This window comes from Protopterus annectens, chromosome 5.part0 (genome assembly GCF_019279795.1).
Source record: "Protopterus annectens isolate FY-2018-M chromosome 5.part0, PAN1.0, whole genome shotgun sequence".
Lineage (NCBI taxonomy): Eukaryota > Metazoa > Chordata > Ceratodontiformes > Protopteridae > Protopterus > Protopterus annectens.
The window spans coordinates 1,862,894,822-1,862,915,590 of NC_056735.1; the positions used below are offsets into that span (position 1 = coordinate 1,862,894,822).

The following is a 20,769-nucleotide window of genomic DNA, read 5'->3' on the forward strand; positions in this document are numbered from 1 at the left end:
TATGTTCTATTCTACTCTATTTAATTATTTATTTGTATTTATTTCTTTATCTAATTATTTACTTATTACCTGGATAAGTGAACTGATCCAAAGACCCTTTTTAGCCATGATCAGAGCCAGAGACACTAAATGTAATGGCACAGTACTGAAAAGACTCACATAACTAAAGCATGTATAGACTATAGACAGGCAATTAAAAACAAAAGTTATATCTTTTAATACGGTTTACGGTATTATAAATTGCATATACATGATGTAAGCAACATCAGAATACAATGGAAATAAGCATGAAGAGAAGAAACCAAAACAGTGAGCGACTATAGTTTATCCATAGTCCCTGAAGCAGTGGCATGCATTGTCATAACAGATGCTGCTTTATTTCTTCTTGAAGATGAATAGATGTATTTCGCATTTGATGTGATATGGTACATCATTCCAAAAGCAGGTGCTGTTTTTGAAAAAAAAAACTTTCACCTAGAGCTTTAGAAAATGATGGATAACTGAGAGAGTGAAAGCTAATGATAAGATCAAGTGAAAAGTTTATGTGCCAAAGGCAGAGAGTAACTGAGGTGCAATAGCTTGCAGGTTATTGTATTACGAAGAAAGGATGCTGTCTAGGATGTGAAGGGATAACAAAATAACACATCTGTATGACTTGTTTATGAAGGTGAGTATAAACAGAACTGTAAAAAGTAAGTAAGACTGATTATTCTAATTTTGATATGGAATGGGTAAAGCCAATCTAACACCAAATGGGAAAGTTTAATTCAAACACCTAAAGGGACATCGGGTAGACTTAAAATGGTCTGCAAGGGTAGCTAGCCTAGTACTTACCTATGAACCTCTATTAGTACGTTCTCACTTATAGTCTTTCTAGCTTCAGGTATAAGATGAGCAGAAACCTTGTACTTGGTATAGTATATAATGCTATCTGGGTATGAAGCTTAAACGACAAAGATAGGCAAATGACTTGAGCAATATTATTCCTGACAGGACCTCTAATATGAAGACAACTAGCTTGATGAAGTAACTGAGAAATGCCACAAAGACCATGTGCTGTTATTCGTGGGAATTGAGTATTAGAGTATCATGGGAGATCCAGGTACAGACATTATTACATCCTAATTGAGCTTGTGTATGCAATGTTGTTTTGGCTTCATTCAAGATAAGAAGGTTGTCTGCACTGTACAAGGAGTTACAGTAGGAAGTGAAAGCAAAACTTAATTAATAGAAATGAATGAAAACAAGACTGATCCTAAGGAACTCTGCTTGCAACTGGCCTTGAGCTGATCTGATAGTGAAATACTAGATCTAATCTAAAAATATGTAAACTGACGTAGGATTTCTGAAAAAGTTTGCTGTATTATTTTGCAACATTTGTGATTCTGAATCTGTATATTTCAACACAGGGGGTATAAAAATCAATGGAACTAACAGAGGTAAGATCAAAGTGGACAATTATTTTTCCATCTATAAAGGTGATACATGTAGGTGTACTTTTATAAGCATCATCCTCTGCCATTATAACAGTGCTTAAGCCAGGGGAACTATAGACAAACTTGAGTTCTGTGAAATGCAAGCCACATGCCATAGTTATACAACTGGTAGACATAAGGTGAGCATCTATCTGCAAGAATAAACTTGGCGTTCCCTGTCTTCGTAGAACTGGAGACATAACCAGAAGAAATAGTGAGGTCCACTGTGGTGCTAACAAAGTTAAGATAGAGGTTAGCTTCCATAACATGCCAGGACATGAGTTTTACAGTAAGCCTTTCTTAATTTCTTTATTTACTTCTTTCCCATTGCTGATGTAGATCCAGGCTGGTGTGAGGTGTGGATCTTGAAATTGTTAAAATGACACAGGCTTTACTTACAGGCATAATGTCAGAGTCATTAGCATTCAGCTGGAGTGTACAGTGCTTCAGACTGCTATGGAAATCATTGATGCAGAGTATCTTTAATTCTACATTCAGGATATATTTCAGAAATAAAAGGGCAATTATTGAGGTGGAGGGTTAGCAGCAGAAAAGTTTAATGAATACATCAGAAAATCCTAATTAATCCCTGTATGGGGTAGCAGCATTCTGCAAGCTGGTGAAGAATTCTAAAATCCCTTGCTATATCCTTGTATTTATTTTCTGATACAAAATGTAACTGTATCTTCAGAGGAGCAAACAGTAAGCACTTCACTTTGGTTGTGATTAAAACAAAGACACCTGAAAAAGAAGCAGCACCTCCCATACTCTCTCTGCTTGTTTTCACTAGCACTTAGCTACTTTATGGAACACACAGTGCCTTCCTGTAACAGTGCGTGTCAGTGCAGTTAAGTTAATGTTTTACTCATGTGGCACCACAAACAAAATCTACACAAGGAAGAATAATGCAAAACAGATAAAGAGAGACATTCAACAAATCATAGGTTTATTAGTCTAAGCCCTACCAAAAGTCACATTAATCTATTTTGGTATTTTCTTACCTTTTTCTTACTTTGGGGGACCTTTCCAGAGCCTGTGGCTTCAGATTCTTCTCTGTACCACTCTGAAGACTGTTAGTTCAAAGGTCACTTTTCATTTGAATGCCCTGCCTTCGCTGGAGGGAATAATAAGAACACAGTTACTCTGTATGCAAACACATTACAGTAAGCCATACTGCGAGTCCAAGGAGCGCACAGAGATTGTAAGAGACATAAATATGCACTTCAAATATTGCCAGTATTGGGCTTAGATGAGTGTTATCTTAAGCAAACGTACTTTGTACATCCATTTCTCTCCATTATCAAAATCAGAACTGTACAAACTGAAAAGCCTCTCTTTCACTGTACAGCAGTCATTTACTGTCTTTAAAGAACATGAGAGTGTTTATCTTTTCTGTCAGAGCAAGTCACAGATGTTGCCCTGTTAAGTTAATGAGTTCTCAGTTAATGGTGAGGCTATGTAGTTCCCCACTGCATTAGATCATATGTAGTGATATTTTAATTAGAATCAGATGTAGTTAGTTTATATTCATTAATACTTAAAAAAATAAGTGGCACAGCTTTTCTGCTTAAGCAAATTTAGAAAATAAATCACACGTTTCTATAATGTACTACTATATTTTTCCACTTCCATTTAACTCTAGGAAGGCACCTGGAAGCAGTTCTAGATCTCCTGCCTGTGGAAATACTAAGATAACTGCCAACCATTTCAACAGGCAGCAGGGCAGTTACTTTTCAAAGGTCACATGGGAATGAATCCTCAATTGTGTCATGTTACCATTTCACTGGCATTCCATTCTGCTCAAAGACTTCATGATGTTTACATACAAAGCTGACTCTTTTCTGCAACCCCCCCCCCCCCCCCATCCCTGAAAAAAAACAAACAAAATCAAAGCCTGAGAGCAATGACTGATTTATATAACCTACTGTAGTTGACTAGGTAAGAGCACATACTCCAAGTATACTTGAAATCTTTTGGGGAGCGGCACACAACAGGAATGCATCGGCAGTTCAGAATAATAAATATATTTAAATTAGCGCCCCAGAAAGCAGTGAAAGCTATTACTGTTTATTGCATTGGTATCTAGGAAACTGTAGTTGTAAATACATCAAGCCACAGATAGCAGACAATGAAAAGTAACACTTCAAATAATTACATTAAATTGATGGTTATCCTACAAATGCATAAACAGGGGTAGTTATACTCATAGAAAAATAACTTTAAGCTTACAAGTTGCAATAAACAATGAAGTCTAACCACTTTTAAAATTTTAATGTAATAATATTTAAGTCATATTTACTATAATTAGAAGACAGCACAGCGCAATGGCTGTCTAGAATGCAAACCATTAACAGGGAACTTTCACGCAATTTGCTAGACAACAGCAGACTCCTTACAAAGAATGCTGTCTTTCCAAGGTGACAAAAAGGCAAAGCAATACTATAATCAAACTGCCGAACACTAATCTGGAGTGCTCTTCTTCATTTCTCATGTTAGGAAGAAACATTCTTTGCTGTTTTTGCCAAGACTGAAGATATTCTCTAGACCTATCCTGTTGGGGAGTGGGGGTCTTAAGCACGGGATGAAAGTCCCAGTGGTGACAGTGTGGCATTTTGCACCCTAAATTTACAAATACAGGACCACAGGTACACACTGACAGATGTTCTTAGTTTTAATGAACGTACATCACTGGATATCAGGCATGAAGGTAGGGAATGAGCAGAGTATACAATAAAACAAAATCCTTATGGCTGGGAGTAGGATGCTGCCCTGCCTTAGATGCCTTAATCTCCTCTCATCCAACAGGGCAGAGAATTACTGGATTAGGTCTGGGGATTGCACAGGGCCAAAAAGTTAAAAAAGATACTCTGTAAAAACTGCTTGCATAGCATGTGAGAACATGTTAATGTGATTTCATTAAATGGTCAGCAGTTTTCAGCCACTGACTATATAGATGCACAACAACTCTTGAGGCATCATGAAACAGCAAGCTGAGGTATCAGTGTTCCTCGTACCTCATAAACAGAGTGAACAGAGAACTAGCCTTATATATATATATATATATATATATATATATATATATATATATATATATATATATATATATGAGTCTACTTAATTTCATTCAAAACTCATTTCATTGAAAACTCATTTCACTGAAACTCAGCTTCCTAAGCACAATTCACTGAAAGCTCACTTCACTGAAAACTCATTTGACTGAAACTCATTTCGCTGAAAGGTATATGCCCTGTTCTCCACTGTAGTGCGATCCTGGAGTTAGTATATATAGGGGTGTGGGGGGCACAGCCCCCACATAGTTTGGGTATATACTGTCTTCTGGAAAGAGTTATTCATTCCACTTGCAAATATCCATGTCTATGGTTTACAATGTTTAAAATAGGTGAAATGAGTTTCCATGAAATGAGTTTTCAATGAAATGAAGTAGACCCATATAAAAAAAAAAATATATATATATATATATATATGTGTGTGTGTGTGTGTGTGTGTGTGTATGCAGTCTTGTACAAGGCATTTCTCCTTTTATTAACCCCCTCATACCATATCTCCAAAGCACAGTAAGAGAGAGAAAATACACACCTGATCCTACCTGTGTCTTGCACATGCCCCTTTCTTAATAAGAAAGATACTAGCTTAAAAATACGGGGACTTAAACCATTTTGCTTACAAAGATCTCCAGCTGTGTCTTAAGGGTATGTGTACAATTCAGTAACATAACAACAAATACTTGATTAAGCAATGGAGAGAAAGACTGTGTGGGCTGTATTCAATATCTGATCAGAAGAAATAGAGTAGTTATGCTAAAAAATGAAAACCAAGAGCAAAAATGTTAGAAGGGACTCACTGATCTAAGCAGTGGAAATATTGTTACCCACTGCTGCCTGTGGCAAAAGAATACACATTACACAAAGTTTGAATCAAAAATTCTTATGAGCGGTGTTGACGCTACTCAGGAGGGAGATGTTGCATTTTACATATCTGAACACATCACCTCACCTGTCACATATCTGAATATATCACATTTCAGACTATATTGTCGTCATTGACATCCTGGTAGCAATCTTTTTACTCCAAGCTACATTAAGCCATCCATTATTTATTAGCATGTCACCACACAAAAATTCATTTTTCTTCCTTTATCCTTGTACTGAAACATCAGGGGCATTCCTAGCTGCCACTAGGCAAGCATTGGAGCAACCAAATGTTATGTTATGTCACCCCAAATCTCACTTTACAGTCCCTGAAACACCAACGCTCATAAAACTTGTTTGTATGTGATATGTCTCTATTAGAGGGGACATACCCTTAGCAGAAACCCTATGCCAGTTTATCATAGACTATTCTGGAATCATGGTATTATGTTACTGATAATTTATTTCTTTCTGCTTCTTCACTGCCATTTACGTAGTGGTACATTGGTTAGCAAACCTCTCATGAAGGCGCTTGTGTACCAATTTCTGCTTTATTCAGGGTCTGACTACTGTCTACCCTTTATTTGGTTCATAATCAAGAAAAATATGCAGCAGCACCTATGATTTTACTCTCTTTTTATTTTCAACCAAACACAAAGCTTCTCTATAACTGCCAGCATTGAAATGTTCATCCAAGCACACTTACACTCTCATACCTCTCAACTGTACAGATTTTCGCAGAATGTCCAGATTTTTGCCTCATACTTTTGGCTCGTTTTTCATAAAATTGTGTTTTTCCTGCCAAACTAATGGCAAAGACATTTGAGTTTCAGACTTCATATCCTTCAGAAAAATTAATGATAATGCGAAGAATTTTATTCTCTCAACTTTCTAACTTTGTAAGAGCAATATTTCATAATTGCCCCTATTTTGGGACCTTTGTCCCACTTTTATATATGGCTTTGTCCAGATTTCTTGCTCTAAGAGGTTGAGAGGTATGCACTCTGCCAGTTTGCTTATTTGCAAAGGCTTCCTTGTAACTGTCTGCTTTGTAATGAGCACCCAGTCACACTTACATTCTGCTGGTTTGTTTACCTGGAAATCAGTCCAGGACAAACTATGACTCTGCACAAAAGCACTATGTGTGGTCTCCTTTTCTTTAATTATTCTCATTATTAATGAATGTTTTGTATTTCAATTTCCCATGTACTTGTGTGGTCTTCATTCCTCTGCAAAAACACGTATATTTGTATGTATTGTGATGCTTTTTTTTAACATCTAAATGTATCTGTAATTGTCTTTTGTGTGGAGGTTCTCTCTCCGGGCCTCTGCTGAAAAAGGGCCTTTGGCCCAGTCACACACCCCCGGTTAACAAATGTAAAATAAAATAAAATAAATAATGAGATAAGAAAATGAATAACACAGTGAAGTCCAATAGTCACCAAAACAGAACAAGAGTTAAAATGACATATTTGTAACTATAGTGATAAACTGAAATAGAGCAAACTATGTCTTCTCTCTGCACCCTTTGACACAGGTTTGCTATGTAAAGGTTTGTACCATGATGTTTCATACACCAAAAGACATTCCTTCTCTGTGTCTCTGCAGAACAACAATGTGTACCCTACACCCTGCCATAGTGAACAAAAACACATGTGGTCAAAATGTCAGCAGCAACAGCTTGAAAACAGCAAAAAAGCAGATAATGGCAAGGCACAGGATGAGGTTTAAGCTACTGGAATTTGTTACCTTCATCTTCCTCTCAGAGTGGTGGGCATGGGAGCAGAGCTGGGGATGGTGTCAGCCTCCTGCTGCTTCTGTCTATTAACTGTGTGAATGAGTGGTGCAGATATTTGGTCTGTCCGCCAAGACTCTGATACAGCCACCAAAGAAAGTCACACATTTTCATGTGAGTGCCTGGGAGCCCACCTGCACAAAGTGCATGAACATGCATTAAAACTACTTCTAGAGTGTTCTGCATCCTACTGTGCTGAATGCAGTTTGAGCAGACTACCATCCTCATGTCTTGTACACAAGCATTGTGCCTACAGCACTACATTATTCTATGTGGTAGTAAAAAAATGAAATTCAGAGTACTGCTCCTTCAAAACAAGGGGAAAAGGAACCTACACACAGAAAAAGGAGCAAGTAAAAAGCCAGAAGCACCTTCGGATAATTGTATTAGCACATTGACTAATGTTGTTACAGTGGAGATTTATACTTGCTTTTGGATGTGGTTCTGGTAGAGTTTACATCTATCAGGTGTTCATCTGGTTTTGGTGGAGTTTGCATTCTCTTCCCATATTTTTATGGGGTTTCTCTGGACACTCTCATTTTCACATCTGCCTGAAGACATACTACTGGGCTGACAAGCTACTTAAGTTATCCATAGATATCTACTGCAGAGCTTTTCATCTCTTGGTCTCTCATTTAAACCATTGGATCAATGGGATTAATATAATTAGTAAAGTGCAATAAAAATAAAATCTACTATTACCAGTTTGTAACACTAGTATATAACCTGAAAAAATAGCCTGATCACCCAGTGTTGGAACTAGGCTTGGCTTACATCATTGTGAATGAGCAGGGCATAAAGTACCACATAGACTGAAATAACTGTAATCAAAAGCTGTTGGGTCATATATGAAATCATACACTATACTTATTTATACTTATATATATGCACACATATATATATTTTTCTTTTATATTTCTTAGTGTTACAGCACAGAAATAGATATTATTTATAATTAGTTAACTATGAGACTTTCTATATGAAATAATGTAGTATACAAGGCATTTATAAACATGCTCTGCAATGATCTTGATATATGTGTATATACATATATATCTCATATTGCTTTACTATTTTACATTATATTTTATTATTCATTCTCATGGTATTAATATTTTTTTACATACTTTATATATATTTTTCACATGTATGTTTTTTACATATATGTTTATATGCTTTGGAAGAATATGTGCCAGAAGTGATGACCATCTGGTGGTTTCAAAGTATTTATGTTTATTTGCATTATTCACGTTTTCCTTTTTTGCATATATATTTTTGTTTTTTGTTCTATGGAACGCACAGTTTCCTAGAGCGACAGGATTTTTAGAGGTGTTTTATTCTTTTGTTTTATTTTGTTGTGGTTTCTGCCACTAGGGTTTACAGAGATATCAGGCAGTCAGTATATGCTTGTTGAATTGTACTTTTGATTAATTATTTAATTGTATAATTGTTAAATTGATTAATTGATTATTACTTTTGAATGTGAGTTCTTGTATAAAAGTGACTTTCAAAATGTAGATGTTAAGATCTGAAGAAGCGTACTAGCTGTTACGCGAAAGCACTCATCTGTTTTCCCCTTTTTTGTTTTTGTTTTAATAAATGAGTTGGGCTTTTATACAGCAGTATTTTTTCGTGGTGGTTTTCACTTGTGTATGATTTCATATTTGTTCAGTTTCTTCTTGACGAGTGAACCTTTGGATTTATAGCAGCATCTAATTTTACTAATTTTGTTTTCTGCTTTGTGCTGGTGCTGTTATCATCACATGATGGATGTTACACCTGTTGAATTGGACTACAATCCTGAAGGAAGAGATATTAATTTGAGATGGAACAACATTATGAATCAACGCACTAATCCTTTACTTTCGTTGGCTCTACAATTACCCACAGCGGTTCCCTCAGGAGGTAACACAGACAATTTTTCTGAATTTCAAGCACTGAGTAGAGAACTAGAGAATGACTTATACAAATTACAAAGATACATATGGCAGAGAAGACACATGGAGGCATCTCTGCATTTCCATGTAATTCCTCGTGGTATGAGGGTTCTTTGCATGCCCTCATATGGTGACAGCCATCCTGAGCTTCTTAAGAGATGGCAGGAACTGAACATAAGAGTTGAGCAACAATTACATGAGGCTGTTGATCGATTATTTTTCTCCCCTGGAAGCGGATTTGACGTCCAAGGTAGAGGCTCTGAATAGGGATCTGCGCAACCGCTTCAAAGGTGAGAACTATACAAAGAGGCTAGACAATATATACCTACAAGTCAGTGCATATAGTGATAAGTTACAACTCACAAAATACCGCAAACTTCAACGTGATTTTAGAGACTTTACTCTCGGGCAAATGTTTGTTTGGCCCAAATTCAACACAGTCCAACAAGCAAATAGAGATGCAGCATTAGCGGTGTCTAACCATAATAATGGTGGATCTTCTATGGCTGATGGTACCGCTCTTTTTCACACAACTCCTTTAGAGCATATGAGCAGTGCTAGTGAAACTTTCACCACACCACCGGACGGTAATCAGCTACCAGGTAATTTAGCCCATGTGGATACCCCTCCACCAAACCAACAGGCTTATAGAGAGGGACAAACAGGAAACATGTTGGGAGCCAGACCCAAATTTCCCACTGGCGTATACAGCGTTTTTTGCCTCTTCCCGTGAGAAAGAGGCCAGTATCAAGAAACTGTTCCAGCAGCAGAGGTCGCAGGAAGAGAAAGTTTTCTGGTGTGGATCAAGATCAGAGACGCTGTATAAGGGACTAAACGAACTTGTGTTCAATTTTTCCAGGTTTGATTTTACAACATCTGACTTTACGTTGCTTAATAAAGGACTTACTTACATTCCCTCACAAGGCAGCAGCCTGAGTGAGATGCTAATTGAACTTAAGAGTTTTTGGACGTTTAGTTTCCTTGAAATTGTTTTTTAATGATAAACAAACTATAAGAGAAAGTATTTCTGTTTGCCCTCCAGAGTTTAAGCGTAAAAGCACATTTACACCAGTATTACCAGCTCAAGTAGAATGTTTTATTAAACTCTGTGAAAAAGATTTTTATAAATATTTTTTACATACAAAAAAGAAATGTGCATTTTTCAATATTTCAAGGGATGAATGGTGCTCTTTACAGAGTTTAACGCACAATACGGAGCTCACAATTAAGCCAGCTGATAAGGGGGGGCGGGATTGTTTTACTTAACACCGTAGAGTACAATGCAACTATGCACTTAATGTTGAATGAAGTTACTACATATAGCGAGATTGATACTATTGTATTAGCAGGAGTTATTAGGAATATTCATGAAGGAATTTATGATTTATTGATGTGTAGACAAATAAGTCAAGAATTGCATGACTATTTTTATGTGAAACAACCTGTGATTCCATACATTAAGGGACTTCCAAAAGTGCATAAAAAATGATTCCGCTACCCATGCGTCCCATAGTCTCTGGAGAGGGATGGGTTACAGAGACGATATCTGTATATATTGAGAAGGTACTAAGTCCTATGGTTGGAATGATTTCAACCATACTTAGGGATACATATCAACTGATTGACATGTTTGAACACCTTTCTGTCAATAGGAAAACAGATACCTGTCTTCTAGTTACATTAGTTGTAAAAAAACTTGTTTACATCGATCCCTAATGAATATGGCATAGAAGCCATTAGGGAACTGTTGAACCATAATGTCAGTTTTAAGCAGGATCAACAGATACTCATATGTGCTTTAATAGACATGGTTCTAGCTAATAATGTCTTTATGTTTAGAGACAAGTTATATTTGCAAAAATGGGGTGTCGCCATGGGCACCCCATGTGCAAATACGTATGCTAACCTGGTAGTTTACTACTGGGAAAAGAATCACCTTTTTAATAGCAAATATTACGACAAAGTTCTGCTTTATAGAAGGTTTGTGGACGATATCCTTATATTTTGGAAGGGAACTATAGAAGAATTAAAGGAATTAATCTTTTATTTAGAGTCCACTACCAGTTTTCTGAGATTTACGATGGATTATTCTAATGAAGTTATAAGTTTTTTAGACATCAATATAAGCATAGATAGACATGGTAAAGTTCTAACATTTTTATACAGAAAACCATGTTGGAAAAACACTTTGCTTCAATTCAGCAGTATGCATCCTCGCCATATTTTTCCCAACATAGTCAAGAGTCAATTTACCAGACTCACCAGGCTATGTAAAGTGAGCTACGAACTAGAAGAGCAGGCTGATGTAATGGAACGCCTCTTTATTGAGAGAGGCTATGATAGAGGCATGGTGAAAGAAATTAGGAACCTGGTATTTAGTAAAAGTAATAATACAGGTAGAAAAGGGTATATCGGGTCCAAGAGTTATACATCAGCTACTAAGGAGATGAAGGATAAGAGAGTAACTTTTACCACTAGATTCACTAATGATAGTAAAGAAATAACAAGGATTATAAGAAAAAATTTGCATATATTAACAATAGATTCATTTATTGCGGATATTGTAGGTACAACAGCCCAGTTTACTTATAGAAATAGTAAAAAATTGAAGCGGCTACTTTGTATTGAACATGAACAGCATTTAGAAAAACGATGTCTAGAACTTAATGTGAGAATGGGTACATATCCTTGTAAGAAGTGTAACGTGTGGTTTGATTACTGATTCACAGGTGTTTATGCATCCAGATATAGATTATGTTTTTGAAACTAGATTCTTTGCCTCTTGTAATAGTACTAATCTCATATATTTAGCCACATGTGTACAATGCAAAGCGTTCTATGTTGGCTTAACAAAGATAAGGCTCAAAGATAGGATGTACAATCATTCTTATGAAATCAAAAAGTCTCACCAACAAAATGCTTTAGCTAGACATGTTATGTTGAATGAGGGACATGACTTCAGATTTAGAGTTTTACAATTAGTAACCCCTAGAAGAAGAGAGGGCAGTAATATGAATCATTTGGAGACCTTAGAGTTACAATGGATTTTTAAATTGCGAGTACATTTATCATCTGGCCTTAATCAGTCCATAAACATAAATCCCATACTTGAAGCATGTAGTAATAAATGAAGGCAGTTATATTTTATATATATATATATTTTATATGAATACATTTAATTGTATTTGTCTATTAAAAAGCACATTATAGGGGTTTTACTAAATACAAATATATTTTGTATTCGTTATATGTGATATATTTATTTATCATTTTATTGGTCATATTTAATTTGGTCATCTATACTTATTTATACTTACATGTATTTTTATATATGCACACATATATATTTTTTTCTTTTATATTTCTTAGTGTTATAGTACAGAAATAGATATTACTTATAATTAGTTAACTATGAGACTTTCTATATGAAATAATGTAGTATACAAGGCATTTATAAACATGCTCTGCAATGATCTTGATATATGTGTATATACATATATATCTCATATTGCTTTACTATTTTACATTATATTTTATTATTCATTCTCATGTTATTATTATTTTGTTTACATATTTTATATATATTTTTCATATGTATGTTTTTTACATATATGTTTATATGCTTTGGAAGAATATGTGCCAGAAGTGATGAGCATCTGGTGGTTTCAAAGTATTTATGTTTATTTGCATTATTCACGTTTCCCTTTTTTGCATATATATTTTTGTTTTTTGTTCTATGGAACGCACAGTTTCCTAGAGCGACAGGATTTTTAGAAGTGTTTTATTCTTTTGTTTTATTTTGTTGTGGTTTCTGCCACTAGGGTTTACAGAGATATCAGGCAGTCAGTATATGCTTGTTGGATTGTACTTTTGATTAATTATTTAATTGTATAATTGTTAAATTGATTAATTGATTATTACTTTTGAATGTGAGTTCTTGTATAAAAGTGACTTTCAAAATGTAGATGTTAAGATCTGAAGAAGTGTACTAGCTGTTACACAAAAGTGCTCATCTGTTTTCCCCTTTTTTGTTTTTGTTTTAATAAATGAGTTGGACTTTTATACAGCAGTATTTTTTCGTGGTGGTTTTCACTCGTGTATGATTTCATATTTGTTCAGTTTCTTCTTGATGAGTGAACCTTTGGATTTATAGCAGCATCTAATTTTACTAGTTCTGTTGGGTCATATACTACAGTTTTACATTTTATTTATTTATTTATTATCCTTAGTTATCATTTCAGCTACAACCTTTGAGCTAAAGAGGTTTCTTTGCTCGTGTTTGTGTGCATATGCAACCATGTAGACAAAATGGACGGAGCCAGCTGCAGGGGAAATAGTTAATAAATGAAATAAAATCATTTCCAGTGTATACAAATTCCAAAAGAGTATGAGGTTAGAAATACTGACATAAGTGAGTGGAATGGTGGTGTGTTAACCAAAGAACAGGCATGTTACTTCAATAACAGAATAGTGCAGATGGGATAAAGGAAAAGGAAGGCAAATGGGAGAGTAATTGTAATGCATTAGGGAAATCAGTGAGTGCACTCAGAGAGAGTCAAAAATACAGTAGTTCAAGGAACATAACATCTTCTATCATAGACATTATAGCTGCAAGTGCCACTTAGTACATATCGTTCTTATAAATGGAACAAAAAAACTTGAATCCAATACTTCTAAAATCTGTCCATGAGTAGAGTAAACGAGAGATGATACTTGATTTGTTCTGATAACAGATATCTGCATAACATTACAAAATGGAGTGCAAGACTTGGCAAATGTCAGTGCAGTTCTGACAAGGAAGTAGCCTTTTCCATCGTGTGTGTGTGTGTGTGTGTGTGTGTGTGTGTGTGTGTGTGTGTGTGTGTGTGTGTGTGTGTGTGTGTGTGTGTCTCTATGTGAGTTGTGACCTGCAACAGACTGCACTCCCAGCCAATGTTTGTCCTGTCTTGTGTGCAATGTTTCTTAAATAGGTGCTGGTTCACTGCAAGACAGGGCTGGAATAAGTGACTGATGATAATAAATGCATAGATTCTTATGGAAATGTATAAGGGTTTTTTGTCACACTTTGTACTGCAGAAGAAAATATCCCCAAACACTTAATCTGTTTGCCACTTTTATGCCAACTTTCAGTTCATCAGAATGCCATTATAGCTAATTTGTGTAATTTTCTTCAATTTCAATACAGATTTTGCCCTCATTATCTTCAGATAGAGGTTGTTCAATAGCCACAATTTTTTCAGTAAAACCCATCTTTTCTGGTTTTATGAGATGTGCATGTCTGTAGTTTTCTGTCCCATTCCCTTTGCTGTAGGGTATACATACTGGAAAGCATCGGTCTTATGCAACTAGGATGTTTATTTTAACTATCATTGTTCATATGGTCTGTGCTTTGTCTTTTCAGAAATGTGGCTTCCTGAACAAAACAGTGAAATTACATGAGAACAGTATATAAACACATTATGAGCTATAGAAAAAGCTTTATTAATGTGTACAAACGTGTACCTGCCATCAATTTCAGAGCTAAATCATTAACTTTCATTAACTTTCTGATCAAGGTCCACTGCTTATATATTTAGCTAAGAGAAAGGCTTGAAAAATCAAGTTGTGAGATTTAACTAGCATCACAAAGGCAGTATGGTAATCAATGTGTATTCAATGAGGCAAATATTAAGGATGGAAACTGTCAGGCAAGAGTTCTTGCAGTAAAATGGTTGAAATGGAATTATTTATGATAATAAGTAAAAGAAATGGTTGTTGTTGCGTCTTTCGGCTTTTCCCGGTTAGGGGTCGCCACAGCGGAACTCCGGTCCGCTAATGATTGCCAGTAGATTTTTACGTGCCGAGTTGCCGGCCCTGATGCACAACCTTCAATGAAGGTATGCCCATTCACGCATGTCTCCACACAGAAGACGCTCTAGCTGAGAATCGAACAGGACGTCTTACTGTGAGGCGACAAAAAGAAATGGTGAGGATGAGAAAGTTACCTGGTATTACTGAAACATGGACCCTTTTGCCAGATAAGATGCAGTACTTAGACACTATTGTCACCTTTATGTGGGAGATAATAAAATCTCTTTGTTAAGATTCAGGACTGCATCCAAGGGTCACATACAGGCTATACTAAAATAGGGGTAAGGTCATGCAGGAGCTTGGAATCAGCCCCAACAAATCCATTTCCTTTGTGTTAAGAGTTAATAATTCATTATGAATTTAAAGACAGAGTTAGAGAAAACAAGATAAAGGGGAACATGAACAGTAAAAAAAAATGTGACAGAGAGGGAAAGGAAAGGTTAAAGAAATGAAATGAAGAAAGTGACCTATTTTGAAGCCCTTGAGCCGACAGTTCAGATACTTGATGTCGCACATGACTGAAGTTCTCGAAATAGCATAGTGAATGCTGGTTGGTAAAACAGAGATGTCAACAAGAGCCATAAGTTATAGTGGCATTCTAAACTCACTTACCCCAACTCATTTAAAGAGGAAGACACCAGTTATGCAGATATTTTTATTTGTTTGCTAACCAGGTAAACTCACTAATCAATATTAGCTCTTAATAATTATGACTCAAGAATACTAGTCTGATTAAGTGTCATATAATATACATGTGGATACCACGGGACACAAAACAAGGACTGTAGATTAAGATTCATGGCAGCCCATTCATGTCCTTCAGTAGCTATGCTATACTGCAAGGCATGTTAAAAAGTCACATGGAACCACTTCAATTCTCCCATCCTTAGGTATCATAGTCTAGCAAAATGTGACTGTCTTGAACTCTGGGAGAACTACATTATGGGGCTCATTTCTTCATTTTACATAGCTGAGTTGTTCTTTATTATCCAAACTAGACAGTGCATGATAGACCAGAAAAGATGCGGGTTATTCCACTGCTTTATAAAAACACCCACAGATGCACCAATTGTATATGCTTAGAAGATCCTGACCAGAAATAGCTTGGCAGATTTTGGTGATATGACTGTCTTGTTTTATTTGCCCAGGCATGGTTCTCTTCATGTTCAGACCTTTGTCAATGCTTCCATTTCTGACTGCCCATTTGCTACTTCTTCCAACAGCTCACAACTTTTTCTGCTTTTCTTTCTGTCTTTTTTGTCTTTCATCCTTCATCTGTTTTCCCTTTTAATAGCCTGTTTCCTATCTCTCCATCTGCTTCAAATAAGCAGAAAGTTGGCATTAAGCTTCTCAAGTTGGGCATCCATGCCAGACTTAAATGAAGTTCTAATATTACTGAGCTTCTACCAGTACAGCCTCCAAATGATCTATGTTTCTACCTCTGATAGTAACACTTGAGAAGAGGAGAATTCTTCATTACTGTTGTTGAATAGCATGTCCCGGTTTCCCATCTGGGGCCTTTATTGCAATGTGGGTGCAGTCAATGGCACCCAGTACCTCAGAGAAATTATTTCATAAAATAGCTGCACAGAATTGCTTTTCTCCTCTGTGGTACATACAAACAACATATGCTCCTCCACATTCTGTACCATGGCATTGAGGAACTGGCAAATTATCCTTTAGGTGGATGGGTGTCTGAGATATGTCCACCATATTCCCCGTTGGCCATTAGATGGTTCCTATAGCCAGTATTCTCAAAGCTACGCATATCTTGGTGTCTCCTGGAATGAATACTCCATACATCGAATGAGCATGAATATGAGGGCAACACATAGGTTCATAGGTTCATACTAGGCTATCTGCCCTGAGGCAATTATAAGCCTAGCCCGATTCTGTATGGCTTACGCCACCCATTGATTTGAGTATACTGTGCCCTTTAAGGTTTAGTTTACTGTGCCTCTGTCTAATAGTGACATGGGAGAAATCCCTGGGACAAACCTACGATCCCCCATCCACCTATCGAGATTCTTCTTGAAGAGATTCAGTGAGGTGCTCTGCCTCACATGAACTGGAATTCTATTCCAGAGCGAAGGGAGCCTCTGGGTTATGAACCTGTCCCTCCAGCAAGTTCTATTTATTTCTGTGCTGAGGTTCAAGTCCCTCGAGCGTGTGGCTCTAAGGGATTTAGATTTACTGAGGTGGAGCATGTCCATTAATTCTGGATTTGACATAGCTTTGTATGTCAGGCATAGATCGCCTCGAAGTAGGCGGTATGCAACTGAGTAGAGCTGGAGTTTTTTAACCGAGCAGCATATGGCATCTGTTTGAGACCCTTGATCCTCTTGGTGAGATACTTTTGGGGTCTTTCTAATTGCTGCAGGTGTCAGGTAAGGTACATCCCAAAAGGGGCATTGTATTCTATGATGGGCCTGATGAGGGATGAATAAAGGGGCACGATTACCTCTCTTGATCTAGATGTGAAACCCTTCGTGATGAGGTGGGTTATGTAGAAGGTCTTTCTAACCACTTTGGCAATGTGGTTTTCAAAGGAGAGATTGCTATCAACTTGGGTCCCCAGGTCCCTAATAACTTTCTCTGGACTTAATGGGTTTCCGCCTATTTGGTAATTTGTGGGCACATTGTTTTTGCCAAAGGGTATGACTATACATTTTTTGGCATTTAGCTTTAGACCATGGCGCTGGCACCAGTTATCTGTCTCTGTGAGACCTTTTTGAAGGATGTTTGTGTCAGCTGGAGAGTTGATTATGGCGCCCAGTTTGCAGTCGTCTGCGAACTTGGTGAGCCATAGTCCTCCCACGTTTGCCTGTACCTCGGAAAAGTATATACCAAACAAGAGTGGTCCCAGGACAGAACCCTGTGGGATGCCACTTGTGACTGGTTTCAAGTCTGACATGGCTCCAGCAACTCTCACTCTGTGGGTTCTGTCTTTGAGCCAGTTTGTGACCCATCTTGTGACATAGGGGTTTATATTTAAGCTGGATAGCTTATCTATGATGCCTGAGTGGGGTATTGTGTCAAATGCCTTTGCAAGGTCCAGATAGGCTGTGTGGACTACCTTCCCTTCATCTATGGCTTTGGTGACTGCTTCGAAGAAGTCAGCCAGGTTCAAAAGGCAGGACCTGCCCTTGACAAAGCCGAACTGGGTAGGATCTAGTGTCTGTAGGTCCCCAATATCTTTGTTTATGAGCTCCATGATGATCCTCTCCATAGCCTTGCAGACTAAGCTAGTCAGGGTCCGTAGAGGCTCCACCTTTGTGGAGTGGGACCACTGTTGCTGTACGCCATTCTGTGGGCACATATACTGTAGTGAGGCTGAGATTGTATAGCTGTTTTATTTGAGGGATTAGTTCCTCTTGGAGTTCATGTAGGATGCAACCTGGGATGCCATCTAGTCCCATGGAAGCAGTGTTTTTTGCTTTGGAGAGGGCAGCCTTCACCTGAGCATCAGAGATGTTTGGGAGGCAGCCCTCTGCTGGGATAGATACTTGCTCTTTTGGGAGGGAGGGGGGAGAAGTTTGCACTGAACCTGTCTGCCAGGATATTGGCGATGTCTGTGGGTTCAGTGTATTTTTTGTCATTTAGAATCAACTCAGAACAAGTCTGGGAGTTGCATCCCAGGTTTCTAACATAACTGAAAAAAGCCTTATGATTGTCTTTGGTGTCCTGTGCAATTTTTCTCTCGAAGCTGGCCTTGGAGGATTTTATGAGGGATCGTAATTTTTGCTAGTACTGATCAGAGATGCCTTACCTATTAGGGATTTTGCTCTATCATGTAGTAGCTTCCTCCTTCTGTTGTACAGTTTATTTATGGCAGGGGTCCACCAGACTGGACGCCTGCCTTTGGATGATTGGGTCTTGGTTTTGTTTGGGATAGCATGATCCATGCATTCCTGGAGATGTCCGTAGAATGCGTTTATATAGAATTCTGCAGTTTGGGCCGTAGTTTCCACTGGCCCTGGGGCCTTGAAGGATTCCACTTCAGTTTTGAGAAGTGAGAAGTTCGCTTTTGAGAAGTTTTTCACTGTGGTTTTCTGGGCTGGGGGTGGGGTCAGGATGTGGACATCCAGTGAGATTAATTTATGGTCTGATCTTACCAATGAGGGATATACTTCTGGTGTGGAGCATAGAGTCCCCATGTTGGTAATGATCAGGTCTAGTATGTTGTCCCCTCTTGTGGGAGTGGTGACTAGTTGTTCCATAGCATTTGAGTTTATAATTTCCAGGAACCTTTGGGCTAAGGTGCTGGGGCTTGAGTAGTGCTCCCAGTCAATGTTTGGGTAGTTGAAATCGCCCAATATAATGGTGTTTGGAGAGATCTTCATGTTCTCCAATGTTTTCAGGAAAGCCGAGTGGGATTCCTGACTTTGAGAGGGTGGTCTGTAGGATGCTATAAACTGAAAAGCAGTCTTGCCCACTGTTAGTTGCACATGGATGGTCTCCGATACTTCGTGCAATGCCACTAACCTGGAGATGTGGATATCCTTGATAAATATGGAAACTCTCCCTCCTTTTGTGGTTCGGTCCGGGTTTTGGGGCTGAAAAGCATGATATGAGGTATAGCCTGGTAGTGCTGGGGTGCTCTCTGGAGCCTTGAACCAGGTTTCTGTCACTACACAGATATCGATGTTCTCCATACTGAGGAGAGCTTCGAGTGCATGCATCTTGAGGTTAAGACTTCTGGCGTTTAGCAGCATTACATCTCAACCAGCTCCTGCATGGTGCCTCTGTCTACACGGTAGATGTCCACTACTTCAAGGTTGCCCTGAGACTCATCATTTCTTTATGAATTTCAAGGACTTTTTCTCAAAAATAAATTAATGTATTACAAAAACAAACTAATAAAAATAACACCATCAGAAAACAAGCTGGGTAGATGGAATATCTGTGTTTCCAGGAGTTGGATATTGGATAGTATAGTGATACACAGCTTGTGGCACAAATCTCATTTAAAACTGCGAAGTGGAAAAAGAAGAACATATCACAGTTTTAAGAAGTGAAATTCACTTGCAGCAAGACGAGCTATTAGCAAAAGGCTTAAAAAGTTCCTAAAATTAGCTGAGGCTAATTTTGAGAATCATCTTAGTGAAATATCCTAAGTTAATACCAACACAACAACCTGCTATCCATTCCAACTATATCAATGAAATAGCAAAAATAATTGGCAAAGCAGAAGAATAGAGGAAAGAAACCAATTAATGCACAGAATAACTTAACAAGAAATAAAAAATATGTACAGTAGTTAATGTTTTTGTCTCTACTACTCTTTTAACAGAGGCATCATCAAACTTCAAAAATACAATAACTTAATCCACTTTATAAAACATTTAATAAACACGATTGATCAAATGACTCACATTCTTCTTCTCCATTACAAATAACATTTTCTTTAAATTAATAATCATGAGAATAAATAAAAATCTGATTATTAAAATACTGTTAAACATTCATTTATAAATGTATACAAAGATACATATACCAAACACATACAATAGAAAATGTGACATAACTGGATGTAAGTAAATACAATATCACTTTCAAACTGTTGTTGGAAAACACTTTTAGAATTTCTTTAAATAACATTTAAAGTTAATCCTCTGACTGAGCCAAAATGTTCTGCACACATCTAAAATAACTTGTCACTTGTATTCTTAATAATATAATTCCTGATCCAATACAGCAAAAACAAACGTATTAAATTCAGTGCATTGGGATATGTGTTTATACAAAGCATTCAAATTGTGTTTCTGTACATCTGTATTAAA

At 37.2% G+C, this 20,769-nt stretch overlaps 1 protein-coding gene across 1 annotated transcript in view; it reads right to left on the minus strand.

Annotated features, from left to right (window-relative positions):
• The window catches only part of ELF1 (E74 like ETS transcription factor 1), a 960,524-nt gene that overhangs the window by 744,782 nt on the left and 194,973 nt on the right, over positions 1–20,769 (minus strand). The window contains exon 2 of the mRNA XM_044071689.1: positions 2,477–2,589. The gene's annotated coding sequence lies outside the window, so the exon portion shown is untranslated. The remainder of the gene's footprint in view (positions 1–2,476; positions 2,590–20,769) is intronic.